The sequence below is a fragment of the Anomalospiza imberbis genome, chromosome Z (assembly GCF_031753505.1).
Source record: "Anomalospiza imberbis isolate Cuckoo-Finch-1a 21T00152 chromosome Z, ASM3175350v1, whole genome shotgun sequence".
NCBI lineage: Eukaryota > Metazoa > Chordata > Aves > Passeriformes > Viduidae > Anomalospiza > Anomalospiza imberbis.
Genome location: NC_089721.1, coordinates 7299327 through 7316962, shown reverse-complemented (window position 1 = coordinate 7316962; position 17636 = coordinate 7299327). Strand labels below are relative to the sequence as shown.

At 42.7% G+C, this 17636-nt stretch overlaps 2 long non-coding RNA genes across 2 annotated transcripts; both read right to left on the bottom strand.

Annotated features, from left to right (window-relative positions):
- Positions 1-5767: 5767 nt before the first annotated feature.
- On the bottom strand, positions 5768-10920 carry LOC137465053 (uncharacterized). The gene is made up of 2 exons (XR_010994543.1): positions 7623-10920; positions 5768-7261 (listed from the first exon to the last, which is right to left on the bottom strand). It is a non-coding gene; the product is annotated as an uncharacterized lncRNA (long non-coding RNA).
- A 1443-nt stretch (positions 10921-12363) lies between these two features.
- On the bottom strand, positions 12364-17344 carry LOC137465054 (uncharacterized). Its single transcript, XR_010994544.1, has 2 exons — positions 16455-17344; positions 12364-13550 (listed from the first exon to the last, which is right to left on the bottom strand). It is a non-coding gene; the product is annotated as an uncharacterized lncRNA (long non-coding RNA).
- Positions 17345-17636: the final 292 nt, after the last annotated feature.

Sequence of the window (17636 nt, the reverse complement as noted above, 5' to 3'; positions counted from 1 at the left end):
TTGGACCTTTTTTATCCTAGGTTTTGGGAACTTTTCCCCTTTTTGCTGTTCTGGTTGGCCATCTGCTCAAAGAAGCCAATGGAATAAATAAACTATTTTTTTCCACCAAGATTAAAGAGTGTATCTCAGACTTTACTAATGCAAGTGAGCAGCTTTCTGTGAAGAAGGGTATCTTGGTGTTCCCTCACTTTGCGCTAGCATATGCTGTAGGAGAGGCTCAGGCTTTTCCAGAATCCCTCCAACTTTGCTTTCAGACTCCCTCCAAACTTCACCTGGGACTGGGAGGGGAGAATGGGTCCAGTGCCCTTCAGGTCCAGCTGTGAAGTGTGTGCCTCCCAGGGTGATGGTCCTACCCAATACTCAGCTAAAATGCAAGACTCCAAGGTGTTCCTCCTTTTGGCAGATACCAAACTCTCAGCTTGTTAGTGATGCCTCTGTCCTCTGCTGGAATTAATGCCTTTCCCCTGACACTGGTGGAGCAAAGTGTGCCTGTACCTCACAGCTTTGGTGCCAAATGGGCAGTTGACTGAAACTGAGAGGAAAGACAAGGCTGGGACATGCTCTCTTCTCCCATCTCTGTGGGAGATCAACTACCACTGCAGTTCCTGCCCACAGCCCAGAGCTAATCTCTATTTGTCTTTACAGTCTCTCTCACCTTCATACTCAATATCTTCATCAGTAACACCAAGCAGTCAGCATCAGGCTTAAGTTCCAGCTGCTATGGAGATCTGGATGGAAATCCTACAAGGAGTGCAGGTTCCTCTCATTGGGGTGGAAATCCTGGCAAGAGAAGAACTCTCTCCCAGGTGTGCACCTATCCCAAAAGTATAATTAGCACTGAGCATTGACACAGGTGCTTCACAAGCAGATCTTCTAGTGTTTCATAATACTTACCATTGTGGCCTGGTTGCATAAACTGCATCAGTTCAAGGTACTGTGTGTATGGCTAGAGAGGTTTTTCTCTGAAAAGGTAAAATTATATACCATAGTGTAGCTGCTTTGGTTATTTTAGGAGCTTAGAAAAGTGGAAGTATATGAAGAAAAACAAGTCTTGGGAGAAGAATGGCAGGATTTGTATCCTTACAGCTACTGTGTAAGATCATTCTGTCACAAGGAGCATGTTCTGCTTTGGTTGGTTGGTTTGTTTGTTTTGTAATTCAGTTTGGTTTGAAGTTTTTTGCCTTTTTTTTCTTTTTTTTTTCTTTTTTTTTTTTTTTAAGAAGCTAGACACTTGAGTCTAGCTGAATGTCCTCCAGTTCTGCTGAAGCAACAGGTAATAGCTGGCATTTAGTGTCAGCAGTGCCAAAGGGAGACTGCTAGTCTGGAAATTCTAGCCCTGATGTTGATTTATTAATTGAAGCATATTTTATGCCATGATAGGAGGAAAAAGAGTATGTGTATGGCCTTCAAACACAAAGGCTGATTTTTCTGAAGTCTCTAGGTTACTGAAGAGGCACCACTGGAAATTATCCCTCCCTACTGACTGTGATCTCCAGAAGTACCTCAGTGTGTGCTCCTAAAGCCTGGTAATGTGAGTGCCCTTTTCCTCCTTTTTTTTCTTCATAAAAGGCTCTGCTCAATTCTCATATGAATCTCGACAATGATGTAAAATTTCTCAAGTCTCACATGCAGTGTATTCTGCTTTCAGGGTTCTTTCTTGCAAAAATAACTTCTCACAGTAAGGGATCCATCTTTGTTGCTGTGTGGAAATCCCCATAAAAAACTGGTAACCAAACCAGATAGTGCTGCAAGCACACAAACAATTTGGACCAGAGATAACTTAATTTTTAGCTAGTTTCAGTGGTTTTAAATGCTTGCAGTGATATAGATGTTAAGTTTCAGAATATTTTTCTGGTTGGTCATATATAACTTTTGTTCCAATCACTGTTAGAAACTGAGGTATAGAAAGGTGATGATGATATGCCAACAGTCCAAAGATAAGTAATAGGAAAAAAACTTAATTTTTTTTTTACTTTGATTTTGTTGCCCTGTTGGGTTAGATATCTACTGATCATGGTTAGAAATGAGTGGGTTTCCCATCCAGGCGCAGGAATGGCTGCAGAGCAGGTAGCCTCGAGGCTCTGCAGATAGGGAGGTTGGGTACCTTACTGTTCAAAAGCCAGATACACCCGTGCAATGGAGTGATCTCAGTCTGGTGACTGCACTTCAGTAGCTTCTTGAACAGCTTTCTGTGCGCTGCTGAGACCCAATGACATGCATATAATGAGATCATCTTATCTTTTCCACTGTTTCTTCAAGATTTCCCTCCCTTGATCTTTCCTGCTAGAATGGTTTGTTTGAGGTTGCCTCCTCCAACCCAAATCATACCAGTCTTTGCTGTAGCAATATTGTCCTTGCAGAGGTGACCTCTGCTGAGCAGGAACAGGCTTGCTGGCGTTTTGTCAACCTCTACTCAAAACCTTCAATTTGCTTTATTTTAAGTGGGTAGAAGTTGAAGGCTGGCTCAGAATGTTGAACAGGGCAGTAGCCCTGGTACATGTTTTACTGATATGATTACAAAGTAGTAGTCTGTTCCGCATGGGCAACATACTCTGATTTATCATGCTTGAAGGAGAGAACTTTTAGCATAACATGCCTTCAGACTGGTTTCTATTGACTTCTCAGTCGTGTGGAATCTTCTGTGCTACCAGTGAGTTTAGGAGACTACCATGTTAATTTAGGTATTTTTGGGTATTTCATTTTCAGTATTTATGATAATTTGATTATCAGTAATCAAACTAGTGACTCAGTTATAGGTTTGGTAATACCTAGCTTGTAAATATTGAGAAGCAACTCTTCAGTAACAGCCGGATGTTAGGTCATGGACATTCCTGAGGAATCAGAAGCTACTTCTCATTGTTGGCTTGAGCACAGTAACAAGGGTTATGTTCATCCCCTTCACTAAACACCTTATTCCTGTAATTCCTCCAGGTTTCTCCCTTGTATAGTCAAGTCTTGTAGGGAGAATTGCTAGTGCTCTCCTCTGGTGCTTTCTGGGATTGCAGTAAAGAAGTGAGTCTATTTGTTTGATTCCCTCATCAGTGCTGCTGGTGTTAGTTCGAGGTGAGTAAATTACCAAAGAATAGTTGATAGTAGGTTTATGTTCCTAGTCTCAGTTGTTCATTCTCCGCACAGATCCATTTTTAAGATAATTGCAAGAGTGCCCAGTGATCTTGCTGGACTTAGTCTATTCACAAAAGTTACAGTCATATTGTGGGTGACACTTGTGACTGTCTTCATGAGAGCAACTCCTGAATTCCATTAAGGGGTTTATATTTGCTGCCTCCATTTTAGGTCTTTGGCAGCTTTTTGTATCTAAAGGATTAAGATACTTGGGGATCATTATTTTCGAGAATTTCATCCTAATCCTTTACCTGAGCACTTGCTTTGTCTATAGCTTGCAGCTAAAGAATTAACAGATTAAATATATGATCCAGCTATGTGGAGTGGTGCTTTGGTGTCTTAATTTGTGCCACTCAGCTGAGAGGCATTTACAGGCCTTTTGAACTGCTGTGCCTCACCTGGTGCAGGCATGAAACAAAGCAAGTTTGCTGAGACCCTTCACGAGGTCACTTGTTTGCTTTGTTTGCAAGAAACCAAGGACAGGTGGGCTGTCAGTTACTGCATGTTGGAAAGCAGCAGCATCTTTCAGCAGCCAGGTGGGAGGTCTGTTTTTAGTGATCTGCTACCCTTATTTTCAATAAATGCACTTTTCCAAGGTGTCTGTTATCTTCTTACTTAGCTACTTTTGCAATTGCTGCTATGACTGAATTACTGGACTGGGGTATAGCTTGTTCCTAAGGAACTCTGTTGCAGATCTGTGTATCATGCATGTGGAGTTGATCCTCTGGCCAGCCCATGCTGAGCCAGGAACTCCTGAGCTACCAGACACAAATTTTTTAGCTGAAAGCCAAGTGAAAATCCCTGTATGCCCTGCTGGCCACCCAACAGTCTGAGCCCATGGTATGACCCCAACTTAAAATGCATTTCTGAGTGTTACAGTGCCCTCAGTAACTTACTTGAAATTCTGAAGCAGACACTCTAGGACAAGGGAGAGTGGAAGAGAGAACACAGCTGCATCTTGTGTGAGGTGCTCTCCTTTGCCCCTGTATGTGAGCACTTTGTGTGGTGAGGATGGGCAAGAAACACCAGAAAAACAGTAAAAGGCAAAGAGTGTTTGGTATGGCTCTTGGGACTCCTGAAGAATTTAAAACTAGAGGGGATATGTAAATGCTTAATCAGAAATATCTTTGAGAGATCAAGTATATATTCTGACATTCCTGTGTTATTTTAGCAACTCTTTTTTATTTTATTTTAATAACTCTGTTTTATTATAATAACTGTGTTATTTTTCAATGATAAAATTAGAAGTCTCTTTTTGCTTGTGATGGGTTTTTTAATGAAAACCATGTGTTACTTGGCTAATTAAAAGAATGCTCTTGCAGAAAGGAATCTTCCCGTTTTTCTAACAGTCTTTCCCACTAATACCCTGTTGGGAGCAGTATGGTCTAAGAAAGTGCACACAGATTTAAAATGGAGTTGTCAGAGTTGGAAAAATGTGGGCAGTCTGACTGTTTCTATACCCAAAAAACCACCAACACTTGATTGTATATAAATTGTGGTTGCTGTACTGAAACTGAGAGGGTGTATAAAACCCCTTGCAACATACTGCAAAGTCTTTAGTCCAAGATCCTTTTGAATTGATTCTTTTGCCTTCAGGACAAAAAATTTAGAAGTCAATACAGTGTTCTCTTAGGAACTGCTTTTTTAGATTCCCTTACTAAAAGGGAAAATTCAGGTGCTGAATCTTACTATCTCATTAAACTTGTACTTTTTATTTGCCCATTCACCTGGTTTCTTTTTATTTCCAAGGCCTCACACAATCTCAGGGTATAAATCACAATGACTCATCCAAATAGTACCGAAACGGACCAACCAGAGGTTAATGTGCCTTCCTCTTCTGGTACCTTGATCTTTATAAAGTTATCTCAAACTTGTCACTGTCTTAGGGCTGGGTACATGCATTGTCTTTTTCTAAGATGTATGTGTTGAAATTGCAACAGGTTTGTACTGTTACTTGTGACTTGTTCCATTTGTGTTAGGATGTGGTCAATGCGCTGGGTGGTCTTGGTATCAGTCTTGCCAGTGACACCTGTCAGTCCCTGCTTGTATGTTCACATGTAGATAAATGTTGGATCTTCCCCAACAGAGGCTTTCTCAGCTTGTTTCTGTCATGAGCTGTATCAGAAACAGCACTGAATCCTGAACTATCACAGAAGCTGTCTAGCAAAGTAGTAACAGCTCCCTTCAAATATTACAGTGCACATTTTTAAACTGTAAGATAAACCTGTTCCAAGTTATTGATGCAGCTTGCAAATGGAACAGTGTGGAAGTGCAGATAGTATGTGAAACCAACCTGTCTGCACATGGGGCTGAGTGTTCTGTTACCTTGCAGATTGTTTCTCCTCTCTGAAAAGGTGTTTTTGGTTGTTGTTTTTTTCAACACAAAGACAATTACGTTTGGCTTAATTTTCTAAAGATGTATTTGTTTACAAACCTCAAACTGACATCAGGCATTTGGCCTGAGTTTCTAACCCTTATGCCTTTAGAAAATACAGTACAATTGATACATTATATCTCATAAAATCATATAATAAAAACATATATACCATAAACCAACATATACCATAAAAACATATATATCTTCACTTGCTGTGGCCATGGACATGCCTATGCATAATTAACTGAATTACAGTACTGCACTCTGTTTATCCGTGAGGTTACCTTTGTATTTAGAATCAGCACGATTAGTCATCAGCGTATTGACATTAATACCTGGTCATGGAGCTCTAAGGTCTCTGTGTTTTCTGTGCTAGCAGTATCTGTTCTCTCTGTACCGCAGTGCAAATTTACTGTGGAGTTCTTTTTGCTTCATGCTAATTTCAGAGTTCCTTTAAATTCAGTGACATGCTGTGTTTAAGACAGTCACTTTTCTGAGTGGAACAAATGGATTTAACTTAGTTTTCTCCATTTAGCATCTTCCTCTTCTCCCATTTCTTCCTAGTTCACCTGTAATGATGAGTTCAAAGCTGTCTGCCTACTCTGAAAATTATCGAGTCATAATAAAAAGAAAACCTATAGCCCAGTGTGGCAAGATCACTCTGTGCTTTTACCATAAACTTCTGTGGCTGGATGCCTGTCTTGCAAGTGGAGACTCCACCCCTACATAGTCTGCAGAAGCTGAAAGCCGGTTGCACTCATATTGTTCAGTGGGTATCAGCGGATCAGGAAGTAGAGGTGCCCTGTGCCTTTGCCCAGTGTGTTTGTCAAACTGATCTGTAGTGGTTTAGCCAGGGAACTGGCATCTTCGACTGCTACTCAAAGTCTTGACTAAAGGTTTCATTCAGGGTAATAGCAGGAGGGTGAGTTGCTGACTTGATCCCATGTAAAGGCTTCCTCCAGAGATTTATTTTTTTGGGGGGGGTGGAATTATAAAATAAAAGAGTAGGGATATGAGCAAAACAATAACCTGTGCTCAAAAGAGCAAGGTTATTCTAATTTACTTTGGCCAGCAAGAATGACAAAGAGGTGAGCTGGCAATGGAATGTTTGAAGTGTAGGCTTTTGAGGGTTTATGCCATCATGCCTTAGATCACTGCAAATTAGTTTTACCCAGAGCTTTCAAACCTGTTGGTAATCCCTCTTCAGATGAGATGTGAAGATGGCATGCGGAAAAACCAGTTTCCCCAGTGGTCACTCAGTCTCCCCCTCAACATTCAAGGTTACCAGTGCACTTGTCTCTGTTTTCATGAGTGACTGTGCCTAATGTGCTTCACAGCTGCCACCAGCCCCCTCCACATGCATTGTGCAGGGATGATGGCGTGAAAGGGCCTTGTCTGCATTGTCCTCCACTTGGCTAGCTGTTGACAGTGCAGGGATGTAACAGGCCAGTTGTGATTTACAGCTTCAGCTGGTTATTCTGGGCTTCTCTCACATTGCAGGTGTGATAGTGGGGCTGTTATGGAAAGAACTGGTTAAGTAACTTCTGGGTGGGCTTTGTCCCTCTTGTTCAGTTGCTATCTCCAGTCTCTTGTCCCAGCCTCACTCACATCTTGTCACACTGCTTGCTTGGGACTTGAGCGAGTTCCCTTTTCTCTCCTGTTGTACTAGTTGAGGTACCAAATTCTGCAAAGCCTGGGGGCACCTGTTAGAGCCCTACTACACTTTGAAACTTCTACTGGCTTAGGCAGTGGTTCGCTGAACTAGGACCTTGCTGTCATGGTTTGACACTGGCGCGATGCCAGCACCCCCATGAAAATATACTTTTCTAAATAATTGCTGTGAGATGTGATCAGGAACAGAGCAGAGCAGGCCCATCTTAGTAACAAAGGAAAGAACTTTATTAAACTACTACTACTAGAAAACTACAAACACTAAATCCTGGATGAAGACTTTCTAAAACACCCCTCCTCCTCCCACCTAATTTCTAAACAAACTTAACAGTGAGACACCACCCAGGATCTTGATCAAGTTGCTCCCCTTCAGGTGCCAATATCCAAACTTGACCACTGATTGGTTTGACCCAACTTCCTGGAAAAAAAAAAAATCACTTCCATGTCAAACCACGACACTTGCTCACAGTGTCCTTATTCTTTTTACTCAGCTTTAGGTATCTTCTTGGATTGCCATATCCCTTTCAGTCCAAAAAGTTTTGCTCCAAAGTCACTCCTGGTCCATGGAGTTGATTCCCGTACTGCTGGTTATTGCAATTCAGTGGCTTTTCTTCTTCTTGCTTTTATTCTGGGGTTCACTGCAAATGTACAAAAGCATACTGACTTTCTCAACTCCTGAACATAGTACAAGAGCCTGTCCTGAGGCATCAGAATTATTTGTCTGCTCTCAAGGTGCACAAAAACGAGGGTCTCTTAGACAAACAAGAAAGAAACCAGCTGCATATACACAAGTAGAAAGGTATGTCTGAATAGAATAGGTAAGAGAGCAGCTTATGAATTTTAAGTATAAAAACAGTAATTGAGGGTTTTTTGTTTATTTTTAAAAAATTGCTTTAACAGGAAGTTAGGTGGTGTTTTAAGCCACAGAAAGTTGCAAGGTAAACCAAGCTTTTCTGTCCATCAGTGCAAAATGTGCCTCTCAACTATAATGCAAATTCAGTCTCTGTTGCTCTCTTGTTTGCAATGGAAGAAGATTATCTGATGAATGATTAAATGTGTTTCTTGCTCTTATATATAATCACTCACACAACAGTCCTTGCTGGTCTTTCCCAAGCATATTCAACACTATCCCTGTTTGAAAACAAAACAGCGACTGCATTGAGTAGTGGAACCTAATGAATTTCCTTGGTTTGAGAGAGACCTTGGAGATAAAGAGTCCAGGTTCCTGTGTTTTAAATATAACTTTAAACCAATGCAGGTGTTCTCTCAGACCAGTGCAGCTTCCTACCTTTCCTTCCATTTACATAGGTATTTAAAAAAAACCAAGCAATACATGAGCCAGTTGATGTCCTTGCAGGTGGAACATGGTTTTTTTTTTTTTTTTAATTTGAAGATTGAGATTTATCTTGTGGAAGAACTCATTGTGGGTGCAAAAGTGTGGTGCTCAGATTACAGCTCTTCCACCAGCTTGTTAAATGCAATTAAGTATTCTGGACTCTTTTGAAGAAGACTGTGTAAAAGCTGTGATGGCATAGACTGGAACTGATAATTTTAAATTTTAGGTCATGTGAGTGTTGCTTGACTACATGGACAATGTAACAGTGATTTTTATAGACTGGTTTCCATGTGTCAGTCACAAATATTTTGCTGTTTGGAGGAAAACTTTTAGTAGATACATTACCAGATCAAATTATGAGCCCATTTTCCCTCTTGCATTAACCGGATTACTGTGTTCACATGCCAGAAAGATGTTGCTCTTTGAAGAAGCATGTTAGTGTATGTGGCAATGCCCCATGCACTTTTTAAATACCTAGACCTGTACATTCTCATTTGAGTAACGTTAACCATGCTGTAGTCTGACAAATGAATCTTTTACTACTGCCCTGTTACATAGATAATTGTAATTGATTGCAGTTCGGTTTTTTCCACTACTTGAAGTTGTGTGATCTGAAAATTGGTGAACAAAAAGTATTTGTGCATCTTACTATGGGTATCTCTAAATAAAATGTATTTGTATAGTGTGTTGGCTTGGCTGATATTTTCCCTTATTTGCTAATATCCCACTGCAAGTAAATCCAGGGCAGTTTAGAAGCAAGTGGGCTTGGGTTTCTTACTGCAGCAGTCCAGCCTCTGTGTGGACATGACTGATTCAATGAAAACAAAGTGAACTGATCTTTTTCCTTCACCAGTGAGTGGGTTGATAACCCGAGAGCAGAATCTCAGCTTATTTTTGGTTTTTCATGGCCTAAACATCAGTCCTAGTTCTCTGTACAGCTGTAGCAATACTCGTTACTTCCACAGGAGATTTATCTATTGGCAGAGTTGGGACTGTTACACTTCAAAGCATCTCCTTCCTGTTCTCACCATCTGACACCTCATTTGCTTTGAGGCAAGAGTTTCCTTTCAACTACTTATTTTTCTGAGAAGGACCTACCTCTTAGAAGTGTTGAACAGCACAGATAAATGTAGCTGGACAGTCAGGTATAGGACTACAGGTTTTAGGGAGATGGCGCATTCCAAAACTGCATCTGTAGCCCTTCCAGATATTTTCATTGCACAGGAGAGTGAGGCCTTCACATAGCTGTCCTATTTCACTGTCTATAAGTGGGAAAGTTATTTTTTCAGAAGAGGAATGTCTGAGAGGTCTAAGTTTTATGCTGGAGGTTAAAATTCTCTGCCTAAAATCAGCTTCTGCCTCTCTGTCTTCACCCTTGGCCTCATCCTGAGAGGCTAGTTTCCATGATCATGGACAAACTCAAGCTTTGTAAGTTAAGGTTTTTAAGCTAGGTGGGAGACCACCTCTCCAGCTGCATCATCTCTGCTCCCCATAGTAGGCATTACTGATACTTGTGAATGCTGGAAGGGCAGACTTTTTGAGAGATGCAAAGGAAAACCAAAGCCCCTGGCCCTGGAGACATACAGAAAATGATGAATTAGAGAGGGCTCTGGCAACCAGGGTTACTAACTCCCCACCAGCCTCAGACACTCCATTGAGTACAGCATTCAGATAGTGTGGGGCCTGTTAGCTGATTTACAGGACCAAAAATGAGCTCACAAATTCAAAAGCTGTTGGTATTAATTGAGCTCCTCCTACATGCATGTCCAGCTTAAATCTCAGCAATAAAAAAAGTCTAAACTGTCCCCAAGCAACTAATTTTAGCATTAATCTATTTTGTCCCATCACCTGTCTTGCAGGTCCCTTTGCTTTCCCATTCACAGTGCAGATGAATCAGTTTGTTTCCTTATGTAAGGCAGCTCACCATTTTTGGGGGAAGAGATTTTTATCTGTTTCATGGCCAGAGTCTTCACTCCTTCTGCCAAAAGGTCTAGGTTCCCTCGGTGTTATCTCACTGGCCATGCTTGACATATGCATGTATGGCAATTGTCATTCCTGTCTGTGGAACCAAAATGAGACCCACTTGCACTCCTTGGCCTGGAGCCTGCAGCTGGTCTGTGGTGTTACCAACTATGCCTTCACTGTACGTTACAAACATGTGGCAGTCAACATTACCCCTTTCAACACTCAATCTGCTGCCTGCCTCCAGCTCCAGCCCAGCTGCTGCAGGTTTACTTGGCTGTCATCACTTCCCTTCTTTGGGTGTATTTTGTTTCTCATCTCTGTGACTCAGGGCCTCAGCTCTTGCCAGCTGGTCGGCACTGCTGTTGCTCAAGGAGGAAGCCAAACCAGGACAGGACTCAGAATAGTTTCACACTGTTCTGTTAGTTCTTCCTAGCCATTGCTGTACTCATCCTGTTTCTGAATGAAAGATCAGGGTAGTCTTTCAAATATAAGGTGCTTTCAAGGTCCAGTAAATGAATTAATAAATAAAGAGATGCCAGGACACAGTGCTTGAAATGTTTTTTGGGCAAGAGGTGGCCCATTTTTGAGATACTGAAAGTGAGAAAGTTAATAGTGTATTAGAAAACAAGAATCTCTGTGCTTTGTCTCCCAGCCTCCTCAGTCCTTCTCAAGCCTCCTCTGGAAGAACAAATATCAGGAGGGCTTCAACCCTCTAAAAGGCTCAAGGGACCATGTGGCCAACATGGCTCTTGGAAGCAATGGGTCAGCTGCTCCAAAATACTGCCCTGCACAGAAGGTCTTACTCTTTCCTCTTCACTGAGCTGTACCCTGAGCTGGCAGAGGTGTGAGAGAAGCTACAGGCCTCAAGTGCAGAGCTGCAATCAAAAGATCAGCTAGACATTGCTTGAACTATTTGTGTCAAAGGCATTAGCAGAGTGAGGGTCATGTTCCACGGATGATGAAGTGTCAGCAGAAACATTTGTAACCCCTGTAATCAGTGTCTGTGGGTTTTCTTCCCCTGTGTTGTCAAAAGTTTTTCTGTCCCAGGGGTTTCCTCTCCGTACAAACCCACTGCAGTGCCTGATGCATGCTGAATGTGAAGCACACAGACTCAGTTACAACAGACATTTTACAGATTCTAGGCAACTGAAAAAAATGTGACTAAAGGTTGTCTTTGGGGAGACAGACTGACACTGTTACTGTAAAACTCCACCCCAATAACTGCAGTATTCACCTAGGGAGAAATTCTGGCTAATTTTTCCGTGTGGCTGAGCCCCAAGCAAAGTCTTGGAGCCAAAAGCATGAGGAAAGGTTGGTCAGTACTAAGATAACAAGATTCACTTCCTCATGTGCTATGGTGGCAGCCTGTGTACTGCTGCTGAGGGCTGCTGGACACCACACTGCAGTCAGCCTGTGAGGATGCCAGAAGAGCACTATTAAGCGATAGCAATTCATGATCTTGCCGCCTGGTAAAACCACTTCATGTAGACTTTTTTCCTTCCTGGAAATAAACTCTCGGAGTCTTGGGATGTGGAGACTTGCCATGTGTATTTATAGGAGCATTTTTCCTGTTAACTGTAGAAAGCCAACTTTAGCTTTTTACCAGTATAAATAGGCTTTGACTCAAAAAAAAAAAAAAAAAACCCACTGTCCCTGTCACCTTGTAGGCTGTTGCTGTTGCACTTGGAGCTTATTTGGTTTTGCGGAAAGCTTTTAGTCCTGAGCTCTGGGCTATTCCACTTGTTGCTTAAAGAGAAGGGAAACATCTGGAGCTTGAATGTGTATTGGTCCCAGGACCTAGGTCACAGCACCAGTGACTAGACTCAAGCTGGACTTTGTGCCAGTGATCACAACCCCTTGAACCCAGCAGCTCTGCAGTTCTCAGTGCGACTTCACTGTCCATAAACCCAGTCTGTAGTCCATCAGTTTGTCTATGAGATTCTTTTAGCAAACACCACTGAAAGCTTTGGTCAAACTGAGAAACATCCCTCTCCTCTCCCCTCATTCATCAAGGCAGTCATTTCATCACAGAGGGTGACCAGATCATCCTGACATGACTTCCCCAGTGTAAATCCATACTGAACACTAGTGCCAGTCACCCTCTTGTCCTCAGTGTTTGAGGCTTTCAGTATTATCATCTTTGCAGGGCTGGGTGGAGGCTCACCAGCCTGCAGTTCCCTGGGGTCTCCCAAGCTCACTGCTTTGTTCTTGCCATTGCCAGTTGCTGCATCTACAAACAACCCTTTTAAAACGGAAAACAGATGGCTGACATTTAACCAGAGTTGGCAAATATCCTTGGACACACTATTCAAAACATTCTCCTAAAATCACAGGATAAAAATGCTTGTAATTTATCCTACGATGAAGTCTGGGGGAAAACAGCAAATGGTGCGAATCCAGCTTCCACTTTACAATACTATTCATTTGTTACCATTCATTACAAGAACTTTTATATTACCTGGAGTAAGGGAGGGTTGGGATTCCACTAGGCTTGTTAAAATGCAACTGATAAAGAGAGATGGTCTGTTAGTGCTGCAAGAGGCAGTGTGCAACACCACGCAAGGATGTTTAAAAGACCTTCTGTGATCATCTACTGCAACTCTGCCCCACCAAGTTATTTAAGAGCTGGCCAAGGAAATTTCTGGTTTCTTGGAGATAATTTAATCTTGACGAATTTTAAGAGGCAGGAAGCACAACATTGTTAGAGCAGGGGACAAAGTGACCAGGCATCTGCAGATTACTTTCTCTGATGTCAAAGACAAAATAATGGAAAACTGATAAAGGACTAAATTCAAGGCTAGATACACAGCTAATATCAAACAACAGTGTTGTAGGGAAAACAAGTCTGTTAACAATAGCCTGTTTAATTCTTAGAAACAGTTGTCTGGTAGAGGTAACAGTGGGTAGGCACATCAGAGAATGAAATCAGGGAACATGACAGAACAAACTCAGCACTCGCCACTAGAAGAACATGCACTACACAGGTTAACCTCCACTAGCATCCTTCTCAGACAGGTGTTTAAGCAAGGCTCTGCAGGATCAATATCAGGCTCAGACATGTGGAACTGTCTCAACAATCTGGAAATAAATACAGATTCAGATAAAATGTTTTCTGGAAAAGGTTGAAAGAATGGAAAATAACAGTAGGGTTAAGGTGGTTGTGCAGAACAATTTCAGATTCTGGCCACAGGAAAATGTATCACCTTTTACATACAGTCAAACTACACAGTAAGAAAACTTGGACCAAGGTCTGCAGGGACCACCTGGAGAAAAGAGTCATCCCCAGCAACACACTGACTCTAAAGAATGATCAAGCAGCCCAACACAGATTCCAAGGAGGATGCTGAGACATGACGGACTAACACAGCCCATGGATGTTAGGAATTGAATGGCCTGAGCTTTATGAAGGCTGGGCGCAATGACATCATTATCCTTCCTGCCTTCACCATTGTGAATGGTATCTCTAGGAGAAGGGCTTGCTTCCATAATGTAAATGGCAACCCTTTCAAGTTCAATTGTTGTGGAAGCTCTGCTTGTGCAGGCATATCAACAAAATCTAACACATTAGATCCCATTTCTTGGCAGCATCCCCACAAGTTTCACCCCACATCTAAATGCAGCAGGAACCCCATGTATGCGCAAAGATAGCAACTCGTCATCAAATCCTTGTAACAGTTCTCTTGAGAGAACTCCACTTTGCCACCAAAATTTTCAATTGTTCCACTATACCTAGGGAGAATTCCATATTGTGCCATCCCACCCTTCAGGAGAAGGAAGCACCTAAGATTTGCAGATTCTCGTGGACAAAAGAAACAACAAAAGTCAGAGGTCCCACAAAATCTTACAAAGTTCTATTAGTAGATTACAAACTCTGCTTGCAAACTGTTATGTTAGTCTCTGACGTCCTATAAGCACATAGCAATGAGTTTAAAATAAAGGAGGGAGTTCAAAGGGAAGAGGGGAAGAAAAAGGGCTGTATTAAAGAGGAGAAGTGAAGGGACAGAGAGAGAGAGAAAGAGAGAGAGAGAGGGAGAGCTCAGCAGTCCTGGCTCCATCCCTGATGCAGATGATGGGGTGTGCAGGGTCCTGGGGTACACACATATCTGGGCTTTGTAGGGGTACCTTTTTCTAGATGAGTTTCCTGCACTGGAGGTAAATTTCTCCCTTTCTGTGTAATTTAGTTACTATTGAAATGGGTTGGAGGCTTCAGGGTATTTGGTGGTCCCCATATCCTCCTACATGCCTGCTTCTTGACCTCATTCCTACACTTGTGCTGTGTTGTGCTGTGCTAATCTCCAGGAGCCAGGATAAGGATGTTTGTCCCAGAAAAGTGCTGCTCTACCTCAATGTGGCCCCTTCTCCAGCCACATTCTGTTCATTCTCCCAGTGTTATTGCTAACCATCCTTGGCTGCTAGTATCAACAGTCCTTGGTTGGCTCCGCAGCCACCTGGCTATCAGTGTTTGAGATTAGCCCCATTATCTTCTGGGCTTCTACACAGATTCCCTGCAAACTCAACTCAAAGCTCAAAGTCAAAACTGGCTTCTTTATACTGAGCCTCTCCCTTGCAGAGCTTGTTTACCTGGATCATGTTGGCTCTCTGAGGCTAGTGCAATATATTTTGGAAAAAGGTAGTGGCTGTTGAAGAGGTGTCATCAGGGTCAGGGCTGTGAGACCAGTTTGCAGTGAAGAGTAATATTTTATTAGACCAAGTGATGTAAAAAAAGAAATAACAGGGCACTAAGAAAATAAAAACTTCAGAATAAATAGCAAAAAACTGCTCTGAACTTTAGCTCAGTCAGACCAATTGTCCAATGTGCCTGAGGGGGAAGGGGTAGTAGTGTGGAAAGCGGAAGAGAGCATTAACAACAGGGAAGATAGTACTGCCTGAGCTTGTCAAGAAGAGATGGTTTTACTGCAACACAGAAGTAGAACAGACTCCTGAACTAGGAACAGGGCGATATTCTTAACACAAGCAGTTTTCCCCACTCACAAATGTGATAGGGAAGGAGAATGCCAAAGCACCAGAACAGTGGTGTCCAGCCTGTGGTATGTGAACTGCAGCCTATTTCAGAAATCTGCAGAAAGTGACTGACAAAAACAATCTTGCAGTAAGCTGAAATAGCCTATCTGGACTTGCACCTGCACCAGACTGTTATTTACTGGCTGGGAAACTCAAGAGGTTGCAAATCATTGTAACAGCAGATAAGTATCCTGATATAGGCAGTAGGCAGAACTTAGCTGCCAGGCCTGGTCAAACCTTCACAGTGTTTAGTGCAGGGTCTTCTCTCCAAGTCTGATGTACTGAATCAAAGGATCATTTAGGTCAGAAAAGACACCTGAAAGTGAGTCCTGTGACTGATCAGCAATTTGGCAATTAGAACAGAGCACAAAGTATCATGTCCATTTCTGAACACTTCTACCATCTCCCTGGGCAGTCCATCCAAATGCTACACTAACTTTCAGTGAAGAAATTCCTCCTGATCAATATTTGGAGTGAAGGTCTTTGTTCCCAAGCCTCCACCAGTTTATTCCTTTAGCTCTCCTCTGGAAGCTTTGTCAGTGCAGTATCCCATTTTCTCATTTATATTTACTCCATGTACAGCAGAAAGAGTCTAGACCACTTTGGTCCTCGTATCCCTGCTCAGTTTTCTCCCATTCCAAATATTCTTGGGCTGGATTCTGTGTGATTTTCAGAGACACATTCCAGCTGGCACTACACCATCTAACAACAGCATCCCAAGAGCTCTTGGCCTTTGTTGTTTTGTGCTGCATACCAAATTTCCATCTTGATTATCAAAGGATTGCCAAGCCATGATGGAAGAATGCTAATAGTACTGATTAAATCCACACAGATTATGGAGCTGCAGACATGTTTGTCACAAAGCTTGTGAAACTTTGTTTACAGCTGTAATTAATTGTCCCCTTGCAATAATAATAAAACAGAATATCACAACAGCTGCACCAAGAAAATCAACAATACCTGTGCACTGTTTGGTCTGAATTTCAATTTAGTTCAAAGGACCTTCTATCTTACTGAGAGAAAACAAGAACAGGGAGATCTTGCAGCTCCTCAGCAGTAGGATCTGTTGTAGCTCCTGCCCTTCTATGCAGTAAGTGTCAAGGCTGCAGACCGGATAAATCTATCTATTCTATGCAGAGAAGGCAGAAGCATGAAAAACACCGATTAATTTTCAGTACTGTTTAGGGTAAAATCAGATTTCATGCCCTTTCTACTTACATGGAGAACATGGGCTTAAGGGACAGAGGATGAGCAGTAAAGGATATCAGGCCACAGCAAAGGTCAAGGACCATGGGACATCATCACTGGTGGCACCAGGGGCTGAACAGTTCAAACATCACCTTCACCAACCCTGCCTGCTCAGCAGCAAGCAGAGACCAGCTTCCACACAGGGTAAGTAAACCTGGCTTTAATATGCCAGGCCGTGCAGTGATGCCCAAAGGGTAAGGACCAGCGCATTTTCGGCAACAAGAGGTGCTGTACACAATGGAAAAAACACACAGCAGGAAAAAGCCTAAATGGAAGAAACGTTTTTGTTTGTGGTTTTACTTTTTTCCCCCTCCTGACTCACAACCCAAAACTCAGCCCAGGAGTCAAGTTTTATTGAGTATCCTTTCTTGCCATCTGTCTTGTCATCGTTGAGTTTAGACTGCCAGAAGCTGCACCAAGTTCTCTAACACAATTCTGCTGTGCCAACCCCTCCCTATTCTTCATTAATCCCCCCCATACTTTACTTGACTTTCTCCTCCTGTAGTGCAGCTATCTTTTGTCCTGGAGTTCTCCATGTCAATAGGGTGCCTCCCTGTGTCCATCCTCTCAAAAGAAGGAGACGTTTACATTAATGTAAGTGCAGAACTTACATTAAGTTCCAAAACGCCCCGTTCCTAAGCCACCCGGGTCCCTCACTGGGCCCCGTCATGGTATTCCTCAGGGAGGCTTCTCAGGGGGTCCCTCACACGGTGTCCCTCCCGCGGTCTGGGAGAGGGTTCCTCAGAGGAATTCCCGCATGGGCTCTCGTGGGGTCTCTCGAGGGGCTCCTCAGGAACTCGCCGATTAACTCCCGCGGACCCTCCCGGGGGCCCTCTGTGTGTCCTTTTCAGGGATCCCTCAGGGGATGCCTCACACGGCCCCCGGGAGGGGGGC